Genomic DNA, 26,716 nt, shown 5'->3' with positions numbered 1-26,716 from the left:
GTTTGGAGGTGCTGAGGGAAATCAGAAGATAGGGTTGCTACCTACCAAAATATTAAAAGGAAAGTAATAGTACATGCCTGAGATAAGCACCAACGATGACACCATCAATGCCTGAAAAATCAGGAGCTGTCATTTCTATTAACTTCACACGTAATTAATGTTTTGAAGTGTGCAAGGGGAAACTAGATATTGCACAGTGAATGTGGATTATTATAAATGAATCACACAGGATTCCAGGTAAGCCTCTGCTCTTGCAGATGTGACCTCTTTCCAAGGTGGATTGACAGAAACCCCGGGAACCTGGTATATAACCTCTGATATGTTCAATGATTTTACTGCCAAAGCAGATACTCTACCAGACACCTGCTTTCATCTCAGAGAGGGAGGATTCCACATTTACTCCACTGGCTTCTCCTATCACATCATAAGTACTCCATTTCCTATAGCCTTTATTTGTTGCTGAAAATCCATGTGATGGAATTTAATGAGAAGTCTAAACTGTTTAAAAGAAATACAGAAGAGGAGCACCTGGGTGGCTCAGGAACTTAGCATCAACTCTTGATATCAGCTCAACTTATGATATGAACTCATCAATTGTGAGATCACACCCCACATCAGACTCTGCACTGATTGCAAGGAGCCTGTTTAGGATTCTCCCTCTCCCTCTCTCTGCCCCTCCCTGCTCTCTCTCTCTCTCAAAATAAATAAACGTCAACAAGAAAAGAGATACAGAAGAAATGGTGGCTCATAATGTATGAAAAACACAAACCAACCCAAACTGTAGAAGGACAAACTGCAGATTGTCAGCCTATGAACTGACACAAATATCATGATCTAGGTTTTCTAGGGTTTTGAGCCCTGTTACTCAAGTCTTTATCCTGAAACAAAGAATCCTATATGCAGAGAATGTCTCTCGGCTAAAGAGCCTTCTCAGAGCTTGCTTGATGTCTCTGTTCCTCAGACCATAGATGAAGGGGTTCAGCATGGGCGTCACCACTGTGAACATCACTGAGGCTATGGCACTTGCTCTGGAGTTTTGTGCAGCAGCAGAACTCAGATACACCCCAAGGCTTGTACCATAGAACAAAGAGACCACTGCAAGATGAGACCCACATGTAGAAAATGCTTTATACTTGCCCATTGCTGATGAAATTCTCAAAATGGAAGTTACAATTCTAGAGTAAGAGAACAGGATACCAGTGAGTGGAACAACACCCAGAAGTCCACTTGTGAGATAGATCATCAGGTCATTGAGGAAGGTATCAGAGCAAGCAAGTTGGATCACCTGAATAAGTTCACAGAAAAAGTGAAGGATTTCCAGATCTGTGCAAAAAGAGAGTCGCAAAATCATCAAGTCATGTAATAGAGAGGTAAGAACACTCAATATCCAGGGAACCAGAAGCAGGATGCTGCAGAATTTGGGATTCATGAGGACCATGTAGTGCAATGGGTGACAGATGGCCACAAACCGGTCATAGGCCATCACTGTCAAGAGGAAGTTGTCTAATCCTACAAAAAGCATGAAAAAGTACATCTGGCTGAGACAACCTTCGAAGGTGATCACTTTGCTCTGCATCTGGATGTTCAGTAGCATCTTTGGGACGGTGGTGGAGGTGAAACAGATGTCTGAAAAGGACAGGTTGGAGAGGAAGAAGTACATGGGTGTGTGGAGGTGGGAGTCCGTGATAATGGCCAGGATCATGAGCAGGTTCCCAGTGAAGGTGACCAGGTACATGGACAGGAACACCCAAAAGAGCAGGGACTGCAGCCCCCCCTCGTCTGAGAGCCCCAAGAGGATAAATTCTGTAACACAGGTTTGATTTCTTCCTTCCATGTGTCTGGTGAAAACAGCTGGAACAGAGACAAGAGCATTGTAAAGGCACAGGCAGTGATCACAGAATCGAAAGAAATGCTGCAATTTGTGTTTCCAACGTGTTTCAGTAGTTAATTCTTAAACATTACCTACCATCTAGAAAATTGAGCGGAAAATTTCAGGGAATCCCAATGTTCCATGTTTTCCATGAGGCTGAAACTGATTCACAATCCTTGTCCTGAATCAAAACATTTATCCAAAGCAATGTTCTCCTCCATAAATTTCCTGAGACTTTTTTTGTTCACCCAACAAATATTTTAACCTATTATTTCGTTGGCAAGATTTTTTTGAAAGCACTGAAAAAATCAGTGATGTGCATTTGACCTTAACAAGACTGAGTTTCAGATGTGTGTGTGTCAGAGGCAGCAAATATTACTAAATGAAGAATGATGTTTCAAGTGGTGGTTACAACGAGTAAGTAAAACAATGCCACACTAGGAATCCTAAATAAAGGGGAAACTTGCCATTGTATCATCTCTGATGAGGGGCTTCAAAGCTGAAAAACTGAGGGCAGTGGATATATGAACCATGCAGATAACTTTGAGGAAACCAATTAAGGCAGAGAAAAAGCCTGTGCAAGGACCCTAAGGCAAGACCCAAACCCATCAGGCAACATCAAAGAGAAAGCTGAGAGCAGAGCAGGTAACACAAAAGGATCGGGGGTGGGGTGTAAGATAAGAAAGAGAGGACCTCAAAGCCTCCTGCATCTGTGGAAACATTCTAAGGGAGTGGACACTACAGTCCATTGTTGTTTTTATACCTATATGTTATATATGATGTCTGTATACCACGGAATAAATTTTATGTAATGTGTACAGATACAACATAACTCATTCCTCCATAATTCTCTCACATTCTCTCACTCTTACTGTCAGTCTTCAGTTGGTCTAAATTATGCACTTTTTAATTTCATAAAACAGTTTCAGCTTGCTTCAAATGTTTTTCATGTGTGTATATTCATTGATAACGTCTCTATTCCCTACACACACACACACACACACACACACACACACACACACACAGTGCAGGTAGGAAGAGAGGCAGAGAGAGAGTTTTCCATCATTGTGGTACTGTGTACTCTTGTGGCTGAAGCACAGCTGTTTTAGAAAGCAGGGGACAGGATACACCATGAGTCAAGAGCTTATTTTTCCTAAGAGAATTGCATTTTGCAATGTAGGTGTGCCAATTGAGTCGTCATGGCTTAGAATCACAAAAACCACACAGAAATAGAAGAATTAACACCAAACTTTCTCAAACTCTTACAAAAATTCAAAGGTTAAAACGTCCTACTTTATTCCAAGAGGCCAACATTGCGCTAATACTGACAAAATAAAGACATTGCAAGAAAAGAAAAGTACACAACAATATTCCCAACAAATACTGATGTGACAATCTTTTACTGAATACTACCAAACAGAACATAGCAGCCTTTTGTTCATGGTGTACAAAAGGATAATGCATCATGACCAAGTGGGATTTATTCCTGGAATGCAAGGATGGTTTTACTTAAGAAAATTCGTCAGTGTGATACACCACATTAACAGAATGAAGGATAAAAGTGTATGCTTATGTCCACTGATGCAGAAAATAGACAAAATTGGACCTTCTTTCATAATAACAACATTCAAGAAGCTAAGAACAAAAGGAAACTTCTTCAACATGATATAGATCATATGTGAAAGCCCACTTCTAACATCATTCTCAATAGTGAAAGGTTAAGAGTGACCTCTAAGGTAAAAACAAGACAAGCATGTCTGCCTTATACCTTCTATGTAACATGGCATTGAAAGTTCCAGACAGAGCAATTAGCTAAGAGAGAGAGAGAGAGAGAGAGAGAGAGAGAGAGAGAAAAGAAGAAGAAGAAAGAGAAAAGAAAGAAAGAAAGAAAGAAAGAAAGAAAGAAAGAAAGAAAGAAAAAAAGGAAGGAAGGAAGGAAGGAAGGAAGGAAGGAAGGAAGGAAGGAGAAGGAGAAGAAGAAGAGAAAGAAAGAAAGAAAGAAAGAAAGAAAGAAAGAAAGAAAGAAAGAAAGAGGAAGGAAGGAAGGAAGGAAGGAAGGAAGGAAGGAAGGAAGGAGAAGGAGAAGAAGAAGAAAAGAAAGAAAAGAAAGAAAGAAAGAAAGAAAGAAAGAAAGAAAGAGTGGAGGGAGGGATGAGAGAGAAAATGAAATAAAAGTCATTAAAATTAGAAAGGAAGAATATGATTTCTGTTCACAAAGGTGATCATATTTATTTATATTTTTATTATTTATTTATTTTTGAGAGACAGTGCATGCAGAGGAGGGAAGGGGGAAAGGGGGAAGGAGGAGCACAGAGAGAGAGAGAGAGACAGAGACAGAGACAGCGACAGACACAGAGCATCTGAAGCAATCTGTGAAGCGACAACAGAGAACAACATACAGGATTAAACTCATGAACCAGGAGATCATCACCTGAGCCTATGTCAGATGCCTAACAAATTGAGCCACCCAGGCATCCCACAAAGGTGATCTTATTTAAAAAGAAATAAGATATCAGGGCACCTGGGTGGCTCAACTGGCAGTCAGTTAAGCATGGTTCTTGGTTACAGCTACGTCAGGATCTTATGGTTGGTGAGATTGAACCCCATGTCCCACTACCTTGGCAGCACAAAGCCTGCCTGAGATTTTCTCTACCACTCCCTGCCCTTTCCCCACTTGTGCACTCTCTCTTCCTCTCCTTCTCTATCAAGATAGAGATAGATAGATAGACAGACAGGAGATAGATAAATGTAAAAATAAACTAATAGGATATCAGTAAAAACAAATAAACCTGTTAGGCTGATACACATATTCAGCAAAGTTGCAGAATACAAATCAGCACACACACAAAATTTACATGGCAGAGCGAATCCCAGCATGGAATGCACCATGTGAACAAAAAAAAACTAACTGTATTACAATTGTACGAGACGATCTCAGTGAAGCAGGTAGGCAAAAAAAAAAGTGCAGAAATATGTGATTTGGAATATGAGTGGATTCTGAAATTTGGAGATGAAAGAAATTGCACAGAAGCACTGCTCCATACTTAATAAAGTGTATCCCAGAGGGTATTGTTAACAATACTGATACTTCTGCACATGTGCACTGTAATTGAACATAGAAGGAAACAGAGAAAATGGTGGGAATAAGGTAATCACATTTGTTGTGGGACTTTACACGGAAGCAAGAGGCTAGTATGATCCTTGTGATAATAGAGGTGATGTCATCAGCATGAACTTGCTTCTATCTTAACATAGATACAGAGGCTTACGTATAGATACCTCTATGGATGTCTGCATATACACAGAGTAGTAAACATTTATATGTTTCCTTGCTGGGTCAGGTCAGGGGATATAGAGAACCTGGTAGCAGCAAGCACACCTGGAACCCATGTCTTGGTTTTAACCCCACGTCCCAATAAAATGAAACCGGGCTCCTTGCAGAAATGACTGCTTCTAGGGCTCAGGAGGGAAACACAAGAAGCTGAAGCATGATCTTCTGTAAGAGAGTAATGAAATACTACACTCCCTTTAAAAATCCAGGAATCATGGGGGCACGTGGGTGGCTCAGTTGGTTGAGCGTCAGACTTCGGCTCAGGGCAAGATGTCACAGTTCGTGGTCCGAGCCCCGCATCAGGCTCTGTGCTGACCGCTTGCTCAGAGCTTGGAACCTACTTCAGATTCTGTGTCTCCTTCTCTCTCTGCCCCTCCCCCGCTCATGCTTTGTCTCATTCTGTCTCTCAAAAATAAATGTAAAAAAAATTTTTTTAAGCTAGGAATGATAAGGACATGCTAGAGAGACATGTCAGCTCACTGAAGGAGCCCCCCATTGCCAAAGCTGGACCAATTTGAGCAACAAAATAAAGTAGTATTGGGCTATGACCCAGAGTATATACTACATATCAAGGAGTGCACACCAAAGTAAATAATTAAGGGATAAAGAGAAGAAATGATCTCAAGTGCAGAAGAATGACGATGATTTAAGAAGATAGTCTACTCTCAGAGAGGTGGAGAACTCTCAGTACTTAGGATAGAAAAGTCCCTAATGAGCATAGGATGTAAGGAAAGGGGAAAGACTAACCACAGTGGAAAAATTGGGCAAACCCCGTACCAGCCAGGACATCAATATCAACACCAATGAGAATTAGTCATGTTGACAGTGGGTACATTTGATGTCATGATGTCAGTTTCCCTCTCTGGTCTTCCCGTCCAACATCCACAGTCGTAAGTCTACTCATGAACAAAAGAAGAAGGCCACTCCAAAAGAAGATTATTTTACGAAACTCCTGACCATTACTCCTCACAACTATGAATTGCTTCAAGAACAAAGGAAGCCTGAGAAAAAGTCACTGCGTGTGGAAGCTCAGCAGATATGACGATTAAATGTAACAGGTGTAAGGGAGAGGATGTGTTCATAACTTCAGAAACTGAGAGCAGAGCGTATGACCACCCTCTGAACTAACACAGCACGTTTTGGTTTTTTGGTTTTTGTTTTTTGGTTTTTTGGTTTTTTTTTGCAAAGGTACAACTGTTCAAAAATCGAGTTTATTAAAAATTAAAATTATTAATGACTAGCAAAATCTCTGGAAACATTGAGCTCTGAGCATGTCCCCAGGCTCTGTTATTTGCTGTGTATAAAGCAGTATCACTGCTTTCACTTTCCGTCAGTAAAATCAAATAATGATGCCACACACATAGTTTTTGAAATTTTTCAATTAAATGATGACTGTCAGAGGTCTAGCAGAGTTTCTAGTAAACATTTAAGAATGAATAAAAAACTTCATCTGAGTTTCTGTATCCACGACTTCCACCCCCTCAGAGACCCATTCCTTACCTCCCATCTCACGCTCATGGTACTCTTTCCATCACTCACACTCTAAGCACAGCAGTAGAGTTTTCCTCACAATAACCTGGGTCACTTTTCCATCAAGAAGACCTGTTCAGAGCTGTCCCTGACATAAAACCGGCACACGCTCTTCACTAATTTCAGAATGAAACTCCAACCCTCTAGCCAAAACGTAAATTTCTTGGGTAATCTGACTGTTGCCTACCCAACCAGGCTACTGTGGGTTCCTTTTGCAGAACCCGCAGACCCTGCTCCTGATTGGTGGTCAGACAGTAAGAAGTATTTCTAACTCCAGCAGCACAACTTCCGCTTTACGTAATCTCTGAATTTCCTCCTCTGCTGTTTCCTTCTGGACTTCTCACATCCCCTGTGCCCACGGAAAGACTGCCTTCCAAGGCTCGGTACCTACCAGCTTCTCTGTGAAGCCTTAACTGACACCTATGAAAGAGCCCTCTTTATTGAAAACAATTAAAAAAAAAAAATAAAGAGTCAAAGTTTGAGGATCTACTTCCCCAGATTCCAATGCAACCTCGCATCACATTTATTTATTTTTACGTCTCTCAGTCTGTTTACACGGTGACTACCTTGAGAGAAGAAACAGTGTCTTTGTCATTTATTTATTCCCAGAATAAACGGTACTGTCTACCATACATTAATTGCTGAAAAATGTCTGTTGAATGACTGCAATTAACAAATGACTCAATAATGATAAACAGTCACTCCCAACAATGGAAGACCCAGCAATGAAAACAGAGGAGGGGCGCCTGGGTGGCTCATTCAGTTAAGCATTGGACTTTGGCTCAGGTCATGATTCTCATGATTGCGGGTCAAGCCCCACATCAGGCTCTGTGCTGACAGCTCAGATTCTGTCCATCCCCTCTCTCTCTGTCCATCCCCTATTTATGCTGTCTCCTTCTCCCTCACAAATAAGTAAAAACGTTAAAAATTATAATAAAAATAAAAAACAATAAAAGAAAACAGATGAAAGAGTGTTGAGAGCTAAAGGCCCATGGAGTAAGCACTAAGGAGGAGACAGATCAGGGAGAAATGGTTTAGTGTATCCAGAGTTGCCCTCCAGAATCAAAGCCTTATTGGTCAAAACTGGCATCACTAAACTCTCCTTAACTAATTGTCCCTTTGATGCCCTCAAAATAATCACCTATAACGGGGTCCCTCCCACCATAACACATTTCCCCAGCACTTCTGGAGATGCCGTGGCTCACCTAGATGTTAGCACAGAACAGTGTGACATGAATGACCCTCTTTCTCCCATGGATGATTGGTGTCTTTGGTAGTTATATCCCCAGGAAGGGAAGAGACATGGCCCCACTTGTGAAGGTTCTGGAAGACACAGAATCACCCGGGATTACAAGAGTCCACTTCAGTAGGTGCAGCGGAGGCAGTTTCAATTTCTCTGCCTGAAGGCGCTGAATTCCCATGAGTCTCATTAATGAAATATTCTTTTTTCTCTCTTCTCCAAAGAACCATTCTAATATGTTCTAATATGATTTCTCTCATATGTGGAATTTAAGAAACAATATACATATATATATATACATGTATATATATATATATATGTGTGTGTGTATGTATATATATATGTGTATATATATATATATATATGTGTGTGTATATATATATACATATATATATATATATATATATATATATATATATATATATATATGAATGAAAGGGAGGGAGAAGAGAAAGGGAAATAAATCCTGAGAATTTCTTAGAGATGGCAAACAAATTCAGGGTTGATGTAGGGAGGTGGGAGGAAGATGGGCTAGATGAATGTTGGATACTAAGGAGGGCAATTTTGACAGCACTGAGCGTTGTATGTAAGTGATTAATAAAATAATAATAATGTATGATGTAAGTTTGCAACTTGGATGGACCTAGAGGGTATAGTGCTGAATGAAATGAGCCAGTCAGAGAAAGACAAATACCATGTGATGACACTCATATGTGGAATTTAATACATTTAAAAAGGAACAAACAAGGAAAAGACAGACAAAAAAATCAGACTCTTAAACACAGAGATCAAACAGGTGGCTGCCAGAGGGAATGTGGGTGTGGATGGGTGAGATAGATAAAGGATATTAAGAGTACACTAATCTCCATGAGATCTCAACAGTGTATAGAATTGTTAAACATTACATTGTGCACGTCAAATTAATATAACACTAAATGTAAATTATACTTCAATAAAAACAATGGCTGGGAAGGGGGAAAATAAGATTTTCAGAGTTACCACATTACAATTGAAAGTGATCTGTTTTCCTTTTTTTAAATCCTTTTTTAATTAATTTATTATTTTAATTAATTAATTTTTTTAATTTACTTCCAAGTTTGTTATCATATAGTGCAACAATGATTCAAGAGTAGATTCCTTAATTCCCCTTACCCATTTAGCCCACCACCCCTCCCACAACCTCTCCAGCAACCCTCTGATTCTTCTCTATATTTAAGAGTCTCTATGTATTGCTCCCTCCCTGTTTTTATATTATTTTTTCTTCCCGTCCCTTGTGTTCATCTGTTTTTTCCCTTATGTTCATCTGTTTTTTATTTTAAAGTCCTCATATGAGTGAAGTCATATGATATTTGTCTTTCTCTAATTTCTCTTAGCATAATACCCTCCAGTTCCATCCACGTAGTTGCAAAAGGCAAGATTTCATTATTTTTTATTGCTGAGTGATACTCCATTTTATATATATACCACATCTTCTTTATCCATTCATCTGTTGATGGACATTTGAGCTCTTTCCATACTTTGGCTACTGTTGATAGTGCTGCTATAAACACTAGGGTGCATGTGCCCTTTCAAAACAGCATACCTGGATCCCTTGGATAAATACCTAGTAGTGCAGTTGCTGGGCCACAGGGTAGTTCTATTTTTAATTTTTTGAGGAACCTCCATACTGTTTTCCAGAGTGGCCGTACCAGTTTGCATTCCACCAGCAGTGCAAAAGAGGTCCTGTTTTTCTGCATCCTCGCCAACATCTGTTGTTGCCTGAGCCCTTAATGTTAGCCACTCTGACAGGTGTGAGGTCGTATCTCATTGTAGTTTTGATATGTATTTCCCTGGTGATGAGTGACGTTGAACATTTTTTCATGTGTCTGTTAGCCATCTGCATGTCTTCTTTGGAGAAGTGTCTATTCATGTCTTTTGCCCATTTCTTCACTGGATTATTTGTTTTTTGGGTGTTGAGTTTGAAAAGTTCTTTATAGATTTTGGATACTTAACCTTTATCTGATATGTCATTTGCAAATATCTTCTCCCATTCTGTTGGTTTCCTTTTAGTTTTGCTGATTGTTTCCTTTGCTGTGCAGAAGCTTTTGACTTTTATGAAGTCCCAATAGTTCATTTTTACTTTTGTTTCCTTGCCTCCGGAGACGTGTTGAGTATGAAGTTGCTGCAGCCGAGATCGGAGAGGTTTTTTTCTGATTTCTCTTCGAGGATTTTGATGGCTTCCTGTCTTACATTTAGGTCTTTCATCCATTTTGAGTTTAGTTTTGTGTATGGTGTAAGAAAGTGGTCCAGGTTCATTTTTCTGCATGCTGTTGTCCAATTTTCCCAGCAGCATTTGCTGAAGAGACTGTCTTTATTCCATTGGGTGTTCTATCCTGCATTTTCAAAGGTTAGTTTGCATACATTTGTGGGTCCATTTCTGGGTTCTCTATTCTGTTCCATTGATCTGAGTGTCTGTTTTTTGCCAGTGTCACACTGTCTTGATGACTACAGCATTGTAACACGTCTTGAAGTCTGGGATTGTGATGCCTCCAGCTTTGGTTCTCTTTTTCAAGATTAGTTTGGGTATTAGGGGTCTTTTCTGGCTCCATACTAATTTTAGGATTGTTTGTACTAGCTCTGTGAAGAGTATTGGTGATATTTTGATAGGAATTGCATTGAATATGTAGATTGCTTTGGGTAGTATCGACATTATAACAATATTTTTTCTTCCTATCTAGAGACATGGAATAATTTTTCATTTTTTTTTTGTGTCTTCTTCAATTTCATTCATAAGCTTTCAATAGTTTTCAATGTATAGATTTTTCACCACTTTGGTTAGGTTTATTACTAGGTATTTTACGGGTTTTGGTGCAATTGTAAATAGGATCAATACCTTGATTTCTCTTTCTGTTGCTTCCTTATTGGTCTATAGGAATGCAACCAATTCCTGTGCATTGATTTTATATCCTGCAACTTTGCTGAATTCATAGATCAGTTCTAGAAGTTTTTTGGTGGAATCTTTTGGGTTTCCCATAAAGAGTACCATGTCATCTGCAAAGAGTGAAAGTTTGACCTCCTCTTGCCTGATTGGGATTCCTTTTATTCCTTTGTGTTGTCTGATAGCTGAGGCTAGGACTTCCAATACTACACTAAATAGCAGTGGTGAGAGTGGACATCCCTGTCTTGTTCCTGACCTTAGAGGGAGAGCTCTCAGGATTTCTCCATTGAGGATGATATTAGTGGTAGGTATTTCATATATGGCTTTCATAATCTTGAGGTATTATCCTTCTATCCCTACTTTCTTGATGGTTTTTACCAAGAAAGGATGCTGTATTTTGTCAAATTCTTTCTCTGCATCTGTTGAGAGGATCATGTGGTTCTTGTCCTTTCTTTTATTCGTGTGATGTATCACATTGATTGTTTTGCAGATATCAAACAAGCCTACATCTCAGTTGGTCATGGTGAATAATTCTTTTAATGTATTGATGGATCCAGTTGAGTAGTATCTTGTTGAGGATTTTTCCATCCATGTTCATCAGGAAAATTCGTCTGTAGTTCTCCTTTTTGTTGGGGTCTTTCTGGATTTGGAGTCAAGGTAATACTGGCTTCATAGAAAGAGTTTGGAAGTTTTCCTTCTATTTCTATTTTTTGGAACAGCTTCAAAAGAATAGGTGTTAATGCATTTTTAACTGTTTGGTAGAATCCCACTGGAAGCCACCTGGCCCTGACTCTTGTTTTGGGGAAATTTTTTGATTACTAATTCAATTTCTTTACTGGTTATGGAACTGTTCAAATTTTCTATTTCTTCCTGTTTCAGTTCTAGTAGTTTATATGCTTCTAGGAATTTGTCCATTTCTTCCAGATTGCGCATTTTATTAGCATATAATTAATCATAATATTCTCTTATTATTGTTTTGTATTTTTGCAGTGTTGGTTGTGATCTTTCCCCTTTCATTCTTGATTTTACTTATGTGGGTCCTTTCCTTTTTCTTTTTGACCAAACTGGCTAGGTCTTTATCAATTTTGTTAATTCTTTCAAAGAACCATCTCCTGGTTTCATTGTTCTGTTCTGTTTTTTGGTTTCAATAGCATTGATTTCTGCTCTAATCTTTACTATTTCCTGTCGTATGCTGGTTTTTGGGTTTTATTTGCTGTTCTTTATCCAGCTTTTTAAGGTATAAGGTTAGGTTGTGTATCTGAGACCTTTCTTCCTTCTTTAGGAAAGCCTGGATTGCTATATACTTCCCTCTTATGACCGCCTTCCCTGCGTCCCAGAGGTTTTGGGCTGAGGTGTTATCATTTTCATTGGCTTCCATGTACTTTTAATTTCCTCTTTAACCTCTTGGTTAGCCCATTCATTCATTGGTAGGATGTTCCTTAGTGTCCAAGTATTAGTTATCTTTCCAAATTTTTTCTTGTGGTTGGTTTCGAGTTTCATAGCATTGTGGTCTGAAAATATGCATGTATGATCTCGATCTTTTTGTACTTGTTGAGGGATGATTTGTGTCCCAGTATGTGGTCTATTCTGGAGAAGGTTTCATGTGCAGTTGAGAAGATTGTGTATTCTGCTGCTTTCGGATGAAATGTTCTGAATATATCTGTTAAGTCCATCTAGTCCAGTGTGTCATTCAAAGCCATTGTTTCATTGTTGATTTCTGATTAAATGATCTGTCCATTGTTGTAAGTGGCATGTTGAAGTCCCTTACTAGTATGGTATTATTAACAATGAGTTTCTTTATGTTTGTGATTAATAGATTTATATATTTGGGTGCTTTCACATTTGGATCATAAGTGTTTACAATTGTTATATCTTGGTGGATAGACCAATTCGTCTCTTGTTATGGTCTTTATTTTAAAATCTAGCTTGTCTGATGTAAGTATGGCTACTCTGGCTTTCTTATAGTGACCATTAGCATGAAAGATGGCTCTCCATCCCCTACTTTCAATCTAAAGGTTTCTTTAGGTCTACAACAGGTCTCTTGTAAACAACATATAGATGGATCTTGTTTTCCTATCCATTCTGTTATCCTATGTCTTTTGATTGAAGCATTTATTCCATTGACATTTAGGATGAGTACTGAAAGATATGAATTTATTGCCATTATGTTGCCTGGAGAGTTGGAGTTTCTGGTGTTGTTCTCTGGTCCTTTCTAATCTTTGTTGCTTTTTGGTCTTTTTCTTTTTTCTTTTTTTTTTTCTTTTTCTTTTTGTCCTTTCTCCCCTCAGAGAATCCCCCTTAAAATTTTTTGCAGGGATGGTTAAGTGGTCATGAACTCCTTTAATTTTTGTGTGTCTGGGAAATCTTTTATCTCCCCTTCTATTTTGAATGACAGCCTTGCTGGATAAAGAATACTTGGCTGCATATTTTTCCTATTCAGCACATTCATATATCCTGCCACTCCTTTCTGGCCTGCCAACTTTCTGTGGCTAGGTCTGCTGTGAACCTAATCTGTCTTCCCTTGTAGGTTAAGGACATTTTTCCCTTTATGCTTTCATGATTCTTTCCTTGCCTGAGTATTTTGTGAATTTGACTATGATATGCCTTGTTGATGCTAGGTTTTTGTTGAATCTAATGGGAGGTGCTTCCTGAATTTCTATGTCTGTGTCTTTCTCCAGGTTAGGAAAGTTTTCTACTATGATTTGCTTACATAAACCTTCCATCCCTTTTTATCTCTCTTCATCTTCTAAGACCCCCTACGATTGGGATGTTATTCCTTTTTAATGAGTCACTGAATTCTCTAATTCTTATATTGTGCTCTTTTGCCTTAGTTTCCTCTTCTTTTCTGCTTTCATTATGCTCATTAAGTTTGTCCTCTATATCGTTGATTCACTGCTCTGTTTCATCCATCCTTGCCACCGTGGCATCCATTCAAGAATGTAGCTCAGTTATTCCATTGTTTTTCATCCTGACTGGCTTTTACTTCTTTCATCTCTGCAGAAAGTGATTCTAATCATTTTAAACCCCAACTATTCTTATTATCATGATTCTAAATTATATTTCAGACATCTTACTTGTATCTGTCTTGATTAAGTCCCTGGCTGTCATTTCTTCCTTTTCTTTCTTTTGGGGTCAACTCCTTCATTTCATCATTTTGAAGGAAGAAAAGGAATTAATAAAGTAAAAAAATAAAAATTGAAAACAACACACAAAAATGAAATAAAGGAAGCTAGATCCTAGATGTGTTTTGGTGTGGTTGTTAAAGGGAGCTTGATACATTAGAGAAAAAAGGGAAGGATGCAAGAAGAGAAAAAAGGAAAAAGAAAAAAGAAAAGGTTTGAAAATTTGAAAAAAATGAATATAACATACAATAAATTAAATAATGGGAGTAAAATAGAATTTGAAAATTTTACAAAAAATTAAAAAATAAAATAGAAAAAATTGAGGAAAAATCTTTTTAATAAAAATGGAAAATAAAAATCAATTTTTCCCTATCTGTATGCAAGAATAAGAAAAGAGAAGAAAAGGGAAAAAATTGAATAGATGGACCAGCAAACAGAATGAAATACGTTTGAAATTATATCCGGTTTTTTTTTCCTAGAAGTCAAACTATGAAGCAATTTATAGACTGTAAACTAAGCAGGCAGAGAGACTTCTGGTGTTCCTCAACAGCACAGTTGGCCCAGTTTGGCCAGGCTTAGTGTAACGACTTCATTGTCCACTAGATAGAACAGCTTAGCTTACTGAGGTAGATTGTTGTGGTACATGTAGGTATGTAGGCACATGTGCGGGAGGGGTAAAAATGGCATCACCCCTCTACCCAGGGTCTAGTATCAAAACTCTGTGCTCTCCCTGACAGGCAATCAAGCACCTCTCTTTTGTCTCTGGCTTTCCTCCACTCCCTGCTTCTATACTGTCCATGACCAAGCTGTCAGCTTGCCAGGCGGCACCTCCCTCCTGGGATTTATCTCAGATGGGGTTGTTTCCCAACACAGCACTTCTGAGGGACTGCAGGTTTGACCCGCTCAGACCCTCTGGGGAGAGTCTCACTGAGCAATGGCTGGGTGCCGGCCTGCACCTAGAAACGTTCGTGAGACGATGCTGATGCACATATCCAGAGACTGCATCTGGCTGCAAGCCTGCACCAGAAAAAGTTTGTGTGATCATGTAGCAGCAACGTTTCAGGGATTATGGAAAACCACAACACACATCTGGTGCCAAGTTTCACCTTTAACATCCTTGTTTCAACAGCAATAAAAGAGGTCGTTCTCCAGGGTCTGCTGGGATCTTCACCTGTGGGGAGGCTGCACAGCCTCTACTGAGTGTCCTACCAGCAAGGGAACCACCACTCCCCTTGTGACCCAAGAACCCCTCAGACCTTGCTCTCTACTCCTGGGGATTCGCCCTTCCCACCAGAACACCACCAGGTATTGAGCTGTGGAGTTTCAGAACTCCGCACTCCCTGTTTATAGAGTCTTAATGGAATTTAAATCCCCTCCTTTCTCCCTTTTTTGTCCATTCCCTTGGGGCTATTTCCACTCTTCCTTTCTATCTCCAGCTGCTTTGGAGGGGGTGTTGTGCTTTTCCCATGTCTCCCATGTGCTCTCCCTTGCCTCCATCCTCTCTTCACAAGCAAAAACAGCTCCCTGCCCTCCGCGGCCTCTCTCTCCCCCAGTTCACCACTCCGCGCCACATAACTGCCCAGTTCTGTGTTCAGGTGGTGGAGATTGTTGTGTTAATCCTCAAATCAGTTTTCTAGGTGTGCAAGATGGTTTCGTGTTGATCTGGCTGCATTTTAGGGACGAGAGATGACAAAAAAAAAAAAAAAAAACTACCATGCTGTTCTGCCATCTTGGCCCCTCCCCCAAGCTGATCTGTTTTTCAACAACAACAACAAAAACAGAAATATAACCCAATGGAATACAAGGGAGTGCAGAAGTAAATTCAGATATATACAACTGAATGGTTTTTACACGTGTGTCAGGAAATTTCAATGACATATGCACAGCCTGTCCAAGAAATGGTGGTGGGAAACATGGATATCCACGTGCAAAAAGATGAAGTCAACCCTTCCAGCCACCATCTACCAGCATGACTCCAAGTGGGTCACGGACTGAAGCCTAAGAAATATAACTGCAAGCACTTAGAAGAAAATACAGAAGTACATTTATATGACCCTGGATTTGACTATAATTTCCCAAATGTAACACCAAAAACACAGGCGATTAGAGAAAAAAGCATTTTGGCAAAATTAAAAATATTTGTACATTAGAGGGCACTATTTCCCAAGTGAAAAGACAACCAACAAAATGCAGAAAAGACTGGCAAATCGTATAGCTGGTAATGGATTAATATCCAAAATATATAAAGAATTTCAAAAATTCCACCAACCAAAAAAACACAAACAACTCAATTTTAAAAAAGCAATTTTAAAATTTAAATTCCAGTTACTTAACATACAGTATAATATTCATTTCAGGTGCACAATCGACTGACTCAATGCCTCCATAATAAAAACTTTTAAAAAAGATTAAAAAGAAAAAACAGTAAGTGCGGGCAATGATTTGGAGAAAAGAGAACGCTCTGATATTGTTGGTGGAAATAGAAACTGGAGTTGCCACTGCGGAAAAGAGTATAGAGGCTCCTTCAAGGCATAAATAAAGCCTCTCTGCAATCCAGTAATTGCACTACGGGGTCATTACCCCAAAAATATTTTTGAAAAATTCAAAGGGATACTTGCACCTCTATGCTTACAGCAGCATCATTTACAATATCCAAATTGTGGAAGCAGCTCATGTGTCCACCAACAGATGAATGAATAAAGATGTGGTATGTACACACACACACACACACACACACACACACACACACACGTACACACAATGGAATATTTTTCAGCCAATAAAAAAAAACTGAAATCTTGCTTTTCAACCTTAGCATAAGCTAGAGGGTCTTATGCTAAATGAAATTAGTCATTCGGAGAAAAACAAATACCATATGCTTTCGTTCATATGTGCAATTTAAGAAACAGTACAAATGAGCAAGGGGAAGAAAGGACAGAGAAAACGAGAAACAGACTCTTAACTATAGAGAACAAACTGATGGTTACCAGAGGGTGTTGTGTGTGTGTGGGGGGGGGGGGGGGGGATGGGTGAAATAGGTGATGGGGATTAAGGAGTGTCCTTGTCATGATGAGCACCGGGTGTTGTACAGAAGTGCCGAATCACTATATTGTACACCTGAAACTAACATTACACTGTATGTTAACTGTACTGGAATTAAAATTTTTAAGTAAATTTAAAAAAAATTGTGAAAAGAAAAAGAAAGCAATAGACTCAAATAGACACTTCTCCAAAGAAGATATAGGTATGGATATTTAGAGGCAAATATGACTAATCATTAGGGAAATGCAAATCAAACCCATAATGTGATACCACAACACACATAGTAGAATGGCTATTTTTTAAAAACTAAACAGAAAATAATTGTTGGTGAGGATAAGGGAAATTGCAGCCCCGTGGTGCTTGCTGATGAAAATGAAAAGTGGCACAGCTAGTGTAGAAAAGATTGTGCCAGTTCCTTAAAATGTAAACATAGAATGATCATTTGGAGTTTCACTCCTGCTTATGTACCTACTTATATGTCCCAAAAGAATTTATTTTTATTTATTTTTAATTTTTTAATGTTTTTTTTTAGAGAGACAGACATGAGCAGGGGAGAGAGAGCAAGACCCAGAATCTGAAACAGGCTCCAGGCTCTGAGCTGTCAGCACAGAACCCGACCCAAGGCTCAAACCCACAAACCATGAGATCATGGCCTGAGCTGAAGGCTCAACCAACTGAGACACCCAGGGTCCTCTGTCCCAATAGAATTTAGAGCAGTGACTAGAACAGATTTTTGTACACCAATTTTCAAAACACCTTTATTCACAGTATCCAAAATGTGGAGACAACCCAAATGTCCATCAACAAACTCATGGATGAACAAAGTGTGGTGAACACATACAGCAGAACATCATTGAGCCTTTAACATGAATGGGATTCTGACACGAGCTATAACTTGGGTGAACCTCACAAATATTATGCGACCTGAAAGAAGCCGGCACAAACAGACCAATACTATACAATTACATGTATATGAGATACCTAGGGTAATCTCTTTAGGTAAACCTAAAGAGAAGGTAGGATGGTGGGACACAGGGGCTGGGCAGAGGGGCAATACGAATTTAGTATTTCAAGGAGACGGAAGTTCAGTTTGAGACAATGAGGACGTTCTGGAGATTGATAGAGGTGGTGGGTGCTCAACAGTGAGAAAGCGCTTAATGACACAGAAGTATATTTCAAAATGTTTAACGTTTAATGTTTAATATTTATATGTATTTTCCCCTGAGAAAACAAGGATGAAAAAAAGAGTGACATATTTGACAAGAACTTCATGGGGGTCCGGGTGGCTCAGTCAGTTAGGCATCCAACTCTAGATTTTGGCTCAGGTCATGATGTAACAATTTGTGACTTCGAGACCCACACTGCACTCTGTGCTGGCAGAGTGGAGCCTGCTTGGGATTTTCTGTCTATCCCTCTCTCTGCACCTCCCAAGCTTACTCTCTCTCTCTCTCTCTAAAAGTAAATAAATGAACTTAAAAAAAAAGAATTTCAGTTCCATAAAGGCTTAATGGGATATAGAGAAAGGAATCCAAAGTACAAGGAGACAAGTGCATGGTGATGGGTTTATCTTGTGTGATTCGATACCTCAACCACAAAGTACACTCAAACTAAGGAATCAGAGGACACAAAATTCATAAGGTCATTGAGAAATAGCTTGGGGAGGGCTATAATGTCTTCCTTGACAAGCTCTACAGAGCTTCTCCCTCATGTGATAGACTTACCATGGACATGCTGAAATTGAAATGCCTTTGTCCTGAGTTCAGCCCCTCCTGAATTGCCAGAGGCCATGTCAGCAGTCCAAAATGATTCTAGGTTTGTTATTCATAGTGTGTAAGAATTAACCACTCTCATCAACATTGGGGGGACCACATTGATTTTTGCAAAAGGAAAATTCATCATGGTGTCTCCAAGAAACAAAAATGATGAGCAGTTTACTAAGGGCCCATCGATTTGTGTAAGTAGAAAAATAAAGAAAACAAAAAAATAAAACAACCACCTCCAATGATCATGAGGAAAAGATTGACCAGAGTCACCACAATAAAGGGTCATAATCTCTACCTGACTATCGGTCCTGAGACTGTCCACCGGCCCAGATCCTCAATTGGTGTAACCATTTACACCTGGTGGAAGGCTGTAAAATGGCAACAATTGCTTTACATTTTCCTCCAAACCCAACCCAAAGGCTCTGAGGTGATAGCACAGGCTAGCTTATGATCGTTCATGAGGACTGTGGTCTAAACTAAAATTGGCGCCTTGCTATTGGGCAAAATGAGAGTAATGATACCGTGGAAACTGGCAAATGCTACAAGTAAGCTCTCTTCTCAATCTTTTGTTCTATTTTCCACCTTTCTTCTTGCTTTCCGCTTCTCTTTGTCTTTGCTTCTGAGAGGTAGGTCCATGAACATTTATCTGCATACTAGTGTTTGAAGGGACCTGTGGACATTTAGCTGGAACACTGTGAATCAGGTAATAGGAGATTACCATTATGGCTGACAATCCCAGTGGGGGCTTCCGGGGTCAGATGATAAGGAGACATTCGTCTTAGTCTGTCTCACACAACACAGGTTAGGTCCTCGAGTGTCTCCTGCTCACACTGCCTAATTTCTGGGATGCAGCATTAGAAAAGATGGCGGTGGCAATAGGCAGAGTAGCCATATTGTGTGTGAGATCTGTGAAGAGCCTATTACGGTAGGAGGTGCTGAGGGAAATCACAGGACAGCGTTGCTGCCTACCAAAACATTAAAGGAAAAATGACAATGCATCCCTGGGAAAATCACCAAGAATGACACCATCAAGGCCTGAAACATCAGGAGTTGCAATTTCTATTACCTTCACACTTCATTTATGTTTAGGACTGTGTGAGGGGAAACTGAAGATTGCATAGCAAAGATGGATTATTGCAAACTAATCACAGAGGGTTCCAGGGGCCTCTGCTCTTGCAGATGTGATCTCCTTCCAAGGTGGATTGACATAAAGCCCTGGAAACTCATCTATCAATTCTGATATGTTCAATGGTTTTCCTCCAAAAGAAGATAATCTAATATATCTGTATATATATAAATATATGCTATAAAGATATTGCTTTAAACCCATAGCAAAAGCATTTCACATTAACTTCAGTAGCTCCTCCTATCACATTAAAAGTACTCAATTTGCTATATTAGGTGTATGTTCTTAAATATCGCAATCGGGGCACTAGGATGGCTCAGTTGGTTGACCATCCAACTTTGCCTCAGGTCATGATCTTGTAATTCATGGGTTTGAGCCTGCACTGTGCTCTGTGCTGACAGCTCAGAGCCTGGAGACTGCTTCTGATTCTGTGCCTTCCTCTCTCTCTCTGCCCCTACTCCCCCATCCCTCAAAAAATAAATAAACATTAAAAAAATTAAGAATCCATGGGATGAAGTTTAATGAGAGGCCTAAACAGTTTTAGAGAAATACAGAAGAGGGGTGTCTGGGTGACTGAACCAGTAGGCGCCCCACTCTTGATTGTGGTCCAAGTCATGATCTCAAAATTTCTGACATTGAGCCCCACTTCAGGCTCTGTGCTGATAGCATGGACATGGCTTGTGATATTCCCTCAATCTCTCTGACCCTCACCACTTGTTCTTACTCTCTCTCAAAATAAATACCTTACAGACTACAGAAGAAATACTTGTGCATAAAGTATGAAAAATTTCTAGCAACCGAATACTGTAGAAAGATAAACTGCAGACTGTCAGCCTCTGAACTGATACAAATATCATGATCTAGGTCTTCTAGGGTTTTAAGCCCGGTTACTCAAGTCTTTATCTTGAAACAAAGAATCCTACATGCAGACAATGTCTCTCGGCTAAAGAGATTTCTCAGGGCTTGCTTGATGTCTCTGTTCCTCAGGCCATAGATGAAGGGGTTCAACATGGGTGTCACCACCGTGTACATGACTGAGGCTATGGCACTTTCCCTGGAGTTTTGTGCAGCAGCAGAACTCAGATACACCCCAAGGCATGTGCCATAGAACAAAGAGACCACTGAGAGATGAGACCCACACGTGGAAAATGCTTTATACTTGCCCCTCACTGATGAAATTCTCAAAATGGAAGTGACAATTCTAGAGTAAGAGAACAGGATACCAGTGAGTGGAACAACACCCAGAAGTCCACTTACCAAATACACTGCCAGGTCATTGAGGAACGTATCAGAGTAAGCAAGTTGGATCACCTGCTTAAGTTCACAGAAAAAGTGAAGGATTTCCAGCTCTGTGCAAAAAGAGAGTCGCAAAATCAGTAAGTCAAGTAATAGAGAGTAAAAAACACCCAATAACCAGCATACCAGGAGCAGGATGCCACAGAACTTGGGATTCATGATGACCATGTAGTGCAGTGGCTGACAGATGGCCACGAACCGGTCATAGGCCATCACTGTCAAGAGTATGTTATCTAATACTCCAAAAAGCATGAAAAAGTACATCTGGCTGAGGCAGCCTTCATAGGTGATCACTTTGCTCTGCGTCTGGATGTTCAGCAGCATCTTTGGGACGGTGGTGGAGGTGAAACAGATGTCTGAAAAGGACAGGTTGGAGAGGAAGAAGTACATGGGCGTGTGGAGGCGGGGGTCCGTGATAATGGCCAGGATCATGAGCAGGTTCCCAGTGAAGGTGACCAGGTACATGGACAGGAACACCCAAAAGAGAAGTGACTGCAGCCCCCCCTCATCTGAGAGTCCCAGGAGAATAAATTGTGTGGCACAGGTTTGATTTCTTTCTTCCATGTAACTGACGAAAACAGCTGGAACAGAGACAAGAACATTGTAAAGACACCAGCAGTGATCACAGTATTGAAAGAAATGCTTCGTTTTCAACACACTTCACCCATTAATTCTTACACATTCCCTACCAATCTCGAATATGTACCAGAAAATTTCAGGGACTCTCAAATGCTCCATGTTTTCCGTGAGTCTGAAACTGTTCACAATTCTTGTTCTGAATCAAAATAATTTCAAAGCAATGTTCTCCATAAATTTCCTGAGATCTTTTTTTTCGCCCAACAAAATTTAACAAAAATATCTTGTAACAAGTAATGTTGAAACTATTACAAAAAGTAGTGATGGGTGTTTGCCCTTAACAACACTGAGTCTTAGACGTTTATGTGTGTGAAGAGGGAGGAATAGAAGATTAATAAATGAATAAATGATGTTTTAAGTGGTGGTTACAACTAATAAGTAAAATAATTCAGGAAAAATTAGTCTAAGTAGAAGGGAAACTTGCCAATGTGTCAAGTCAAACAGGGGCTTCTGACCTAGAAAACTAAGGGATATATGAACCTTCCCAATTACTCTGAGAAAACCAGTTAAGCCAGAGAAACCGCATATGCAAAGGCCTTCAGTCAAGAGCTCACCGGAAACCATCAGGCAACATCAAAGAAAAAGTTGTGAGCAGAGCAGGTAACACAATGGGAGAGAGAAGAGACAAACAAACAAGAGAGAAGAGCTCAAAGCCTCCTGCATCTTTAGAAACATTCTAAGGCAGTGGACACAACAGTTCAGTGTCGTTTTTATATTTATATGTTATATATAATGTCTGTCTACAACACGATACATTTTATGTAATGTATACTAATGGAACATAATTCATTCCTCCATAATTCTCTTTCTCTCTACCTTTACTCTAGGTCTCCAGTTGGTGTAATTTCTGTAGTTTTTACCTCATAAGACAGCTTCAGCTTGCTACAAATGCTTAATATGTGTGTACTTCACTAATAAATTCTCTTTGTTCTACACACACACACACACACACACACACACACACACACACGTGGGTAGGGAAAGCAACAGAGAGAGAGTTCTCCATTATTGTGGTACCGTGTACTCTTACAGCTGAAGCACAACTTTTTAGAAATCAGGGGACGGGCTATGCCATTAGTCAAAGAGTTTCTTTCTCTGATGAGAATTGTATTTTGTTGTAGGCATTCCAGTAGAGTAGTCACAGCTACGAATCACGAGAACCACCCAGAATTAGAAGAATTACCATTAATCTTTCTCAACTGCTTCCAAAAAATTCAAATGGGAAACACTTCCTACTTTAATTGTTCAGGCCACCATTGCACTGTACCAAAGCCAAGAAGAGGCACTGCAAGAAAAGAAAAGTACAAAATGATATTCCCAAAGAATATTTATGTGAAAATCTTCGACTAAGTAGTACTAATTCAAGCACATCAGCCTTTGATCATGATGTAGAAAAAGATTATGCATCCTGACCAAGTGGGATTTATTCCTGGAAGGCAAGGATGGTTTAACTAATAAATCTCCCTTGGTGTAATACGACAGGTTGACAAAAAGAAGGATAAAAGCATATGATTATCTCAACATATGGTAAATAAAACGTGACAAAATGGTGCATACCTTGATAGTAATAACTGTCCAGAAACTATGAACAGAAGGATAGTTCCACAACACGAAATAGGTCATATATGAAAACCCACCTCTAAAATCCTTCTCAACAGTGAAACACTGAGAGCAACCACTAAGATAAAGCAAGATAAGCATGTCTGTTTCATACCTTTTATGCAACATGGCATTGCATGTTCCAGACAGAGCAACTAAGCAAAAAAAAGAAAGAAAAGTAAAAGGAAACAAAAGGCATCAAAATTAGAATGGAAGATGTAATATGATTTCTCTTCCCAAAGAAGGTGATCGTATTTTTAAAAAAAATATATAGCATTAAAAACAAGAAAAACCGTTGGAGTAATAAACGAATTCAGCACTTTTGCAGAGTGTAAATCAAAACAAACATAAAACTCAGGTGGCTGATGGAATCCTAGAATGGAGTGGATCATGTGGAAGTTAAACAATCTAACTCTATTACAATTGTATGAGACAATCTCAGTGAAACAGGAGGGCAAAAAGAAGTGCAGAAAAACAAGATCTGGGGAAAAAGAAAAGACCGTAAAACCAGACATAAAAGAAATTGCACAGAAGCACTGCTCTACACTTGATAAAATGCATCCCGTGGGGTATTGTTAACGACGCTGATACTTCTGCACATGTTAACTGAAGTTGAGCATGTAAGGAAATGGAGAGTAAATGGTGGGAATGAGGTATCACATGTGATGTGGTATTTTACATGTAAGCAAGGTGGCATAGCTCTTATAATCCTTTGGTGATTAGAGTTGGTGCCATCAGTATGAACTTGCTTTAGCTTATATAAAAATACAGAGGGTTACATATAGACTCATGTATGGATGTCTGCATGTACACAGAGTAGTAAGCACTCCTGTGTCCTTGCCAGGTCAATCGAGGAGATATAGAGACCCTGGTAGCAATATGCCACCAGGCACCAAGATCTTGAATCTCATCCCATGATCCAATAAAATAAAACAGGGCTCCTCGCAGAAATGACTGCTTGTAGGGCTCAGAGGAAAATACAGTATGCTCAAGTTGAAGCATCTTTTCCTGTAAGACTGCTACCCCCAATAGTCAAGAATGATAGGGACATGTCAGCTAACTGAAGAAGCTCCCCAATGCAAAGTAAGACCAATTAGAGCACCAAAATAAAGTAGTATTGGGTTATAACCCAGGGCATATAATGTAAATACTTGAAAAATAAATATGGAAGACACAACATCAAGTGCAGAAGAAAACCAATGATTTACAGAAATATTCTACTCTTAAGGAGGTGTGAGAGAACTCACCCTGCTTTAAGATGGGGCAGCATAGAAAGTCGCTACAGGAGGACAGGATGGAAAGAAAGGAGAAAGAGAAATCTGACAAACCCTGTCACAGCCGGCATCAATAGCAACCCCAATGAGAAATAGTCATGTTGACAGTGTGCACCCTTGATGTCACGAGATGAGCAGGGCAGTTTCCCTCTCTGGTCTTCCGGTCCAACTTCCACAGTCCCGGTATAGTCAGGAAAAAGAGAATAATAAGGTGTGTCCAAAAGGAGATTATTTTACAGAACACCTGACCAGTAGTCCTCAGAACTATCAATCGCTTCAATCATAAAGCAAGCCTGAGACACAGTCACTATGTGTGGAGGCTCAGGAGATATGAGAATTGAAACTAACATGTGGAAGAGATAGGCTGTGATCAAAACAGCAGAAACTGGGGAGGGAGTTTATGATAACTCCCTGATCTATCACAGCAAATTGTTTCTGTAAATGGACAACTGTTCAAATATTAAAGGGGATGAAAAATGAGAGATATTAATGAAATGCAAAGCTTTGGGAGCACTGAGCTCTGAGCGTGAAGAGCTCCAGGCTCCATTATTTGCTGTGTATAAGCAGTATCACTGCTGTCGCTTTCCATCAATAAAATAAAATAATGATACCACAGAAATAGTTTGGGAAACATTTCAATAACTTGATGACTATAGATATCTGGCATTGTTTCTAGTAAACATTTAAGAATGAATAAAAAAAATCCATCTGAGGTTTTGTATCCACGATTGCCACCCCCTCAGAGACCCGTCTTGCCTCTCCTGCCACGCTCGTGGTGCCATTTTTATCCCTAAATATGCTTCTCACACCCTGAATGCAGCAATAATTTTTTCCTCACAATACTGGGTCATTTTTACATAGAGAGTACCTGTTCATAGTTAATCTCCTGACACAAAGCCTGCACGTACTCTTTACTAATTTCAGAGTTAAATTTCAACCCTCCAGCCAAAACATACATTTCTTTGGTCATCTGACTGATGCCTACCCAGCCAGGCTTCTATGGGTTCATTTTGCAGATTGTAGACCCTGCTCCTGATTGTTGGTGAGACAGTAAGGAGTATTTCTAATAACAGCAGCACAACTTCCGCTTTACTTCATCTCTAAATTTCCCCCTCTGCTGTTTCTCCCTGGACTTCTCACCTCCCTTGTCCCTTGGAAGGACCCCAACACTAACGTCAAGGCTAAGTACCTATAAGCTTGTCTATGAAGTGTTCACTGACTCCCATGAAAGAGTCCTCTTTTTGAAAACAATTAAGAATAAAATCAACAGTCAACTTTGGGGGATCTGCTTCCCCAGATTTCAATGCAATTTCACATTATAACATTAATTTATTTTTACATCTCTCATTCTGTTTCTCAAGTGAGTATCTTGAGAAAAGAAATACTGTCATAGTCATTTATTTAGTCCCAGAATACATGGTACTGTCTACCATACATAAGTTTCTGAAAAAATGTGTCTTGAATGACTGCTATTAACCACTGTTTCAATAACAATAAACAGTCACTCCCAACAATGGAAGAAGCAACAATAAAAACAGAGGAAAGACTGTTGAGAGATGAAGGCCCATTGATGAAGCACTAACCTTGGAGGAGACGGATCAGGGAGAAATGGTTTAGTGTATCCAGAGTTGCCCTCCAGAATCAAAGCCTCATGGGCAGGGCTTGACATTACTAAACTCTCCTTAATTTATTGCCCCTGTTGAGGCCCCCAAAATAACTACCGATACAAGGGGACCCTCCCATCATAACTCATTTTCCCAGCCCTTCTGAAGAGGCCATGGCTCACCCAGATGTTAGCACAGAACAGCGGGAGATCAATGACCCAGTCTCTCCCATGGATGAGTGATGTGGTTGGAAGTTATATCCTTAGGAAGGGAAAAGACATGGCCCCACTCATGAAGGCTCTGGAGGACACAGCTATGTGTTCATATCACCTGAGATTACAAGAGTCGACTTCCTGGGTGCAGCAA

General features: G+C 39.7%; 2 pseudogenes; both read right to left on the bottom strand.

The window, feature by feature from the left end:
• Positions 1 to 873: 873 nt before the first annotated feature.
• Positions 874 to 6,816, bottom strand: LOC102957568 (annotated as a pseudogene).
• A 14,024-nt stretch (positions 6,817 to 20,840) lies between these two features.
• On the bottom strand, positions 20,841 to 21,801 carry LOC102957872 (annotated as a pseudogene).
• Positions 21,802 to 26,716: the final 4,915 nt, after the last annotated feature.

This window comes from Panthera tigris, chromosome A2 (assembly GCF_018350195.1).
Source record: "Panthera tigris isolate Pti1 chromosome A2, P.tigris_Pti1_mat1.1, whole genome shotgun sequence".
NCBI lineage: Eukaryota > Metazoa > Chordata > Mammalia > Carnivora > Felidae > Panthera > Panthera tigris.
This window is presented reverse-complemented; position numbering and strand designations above follow the sequence as displayed.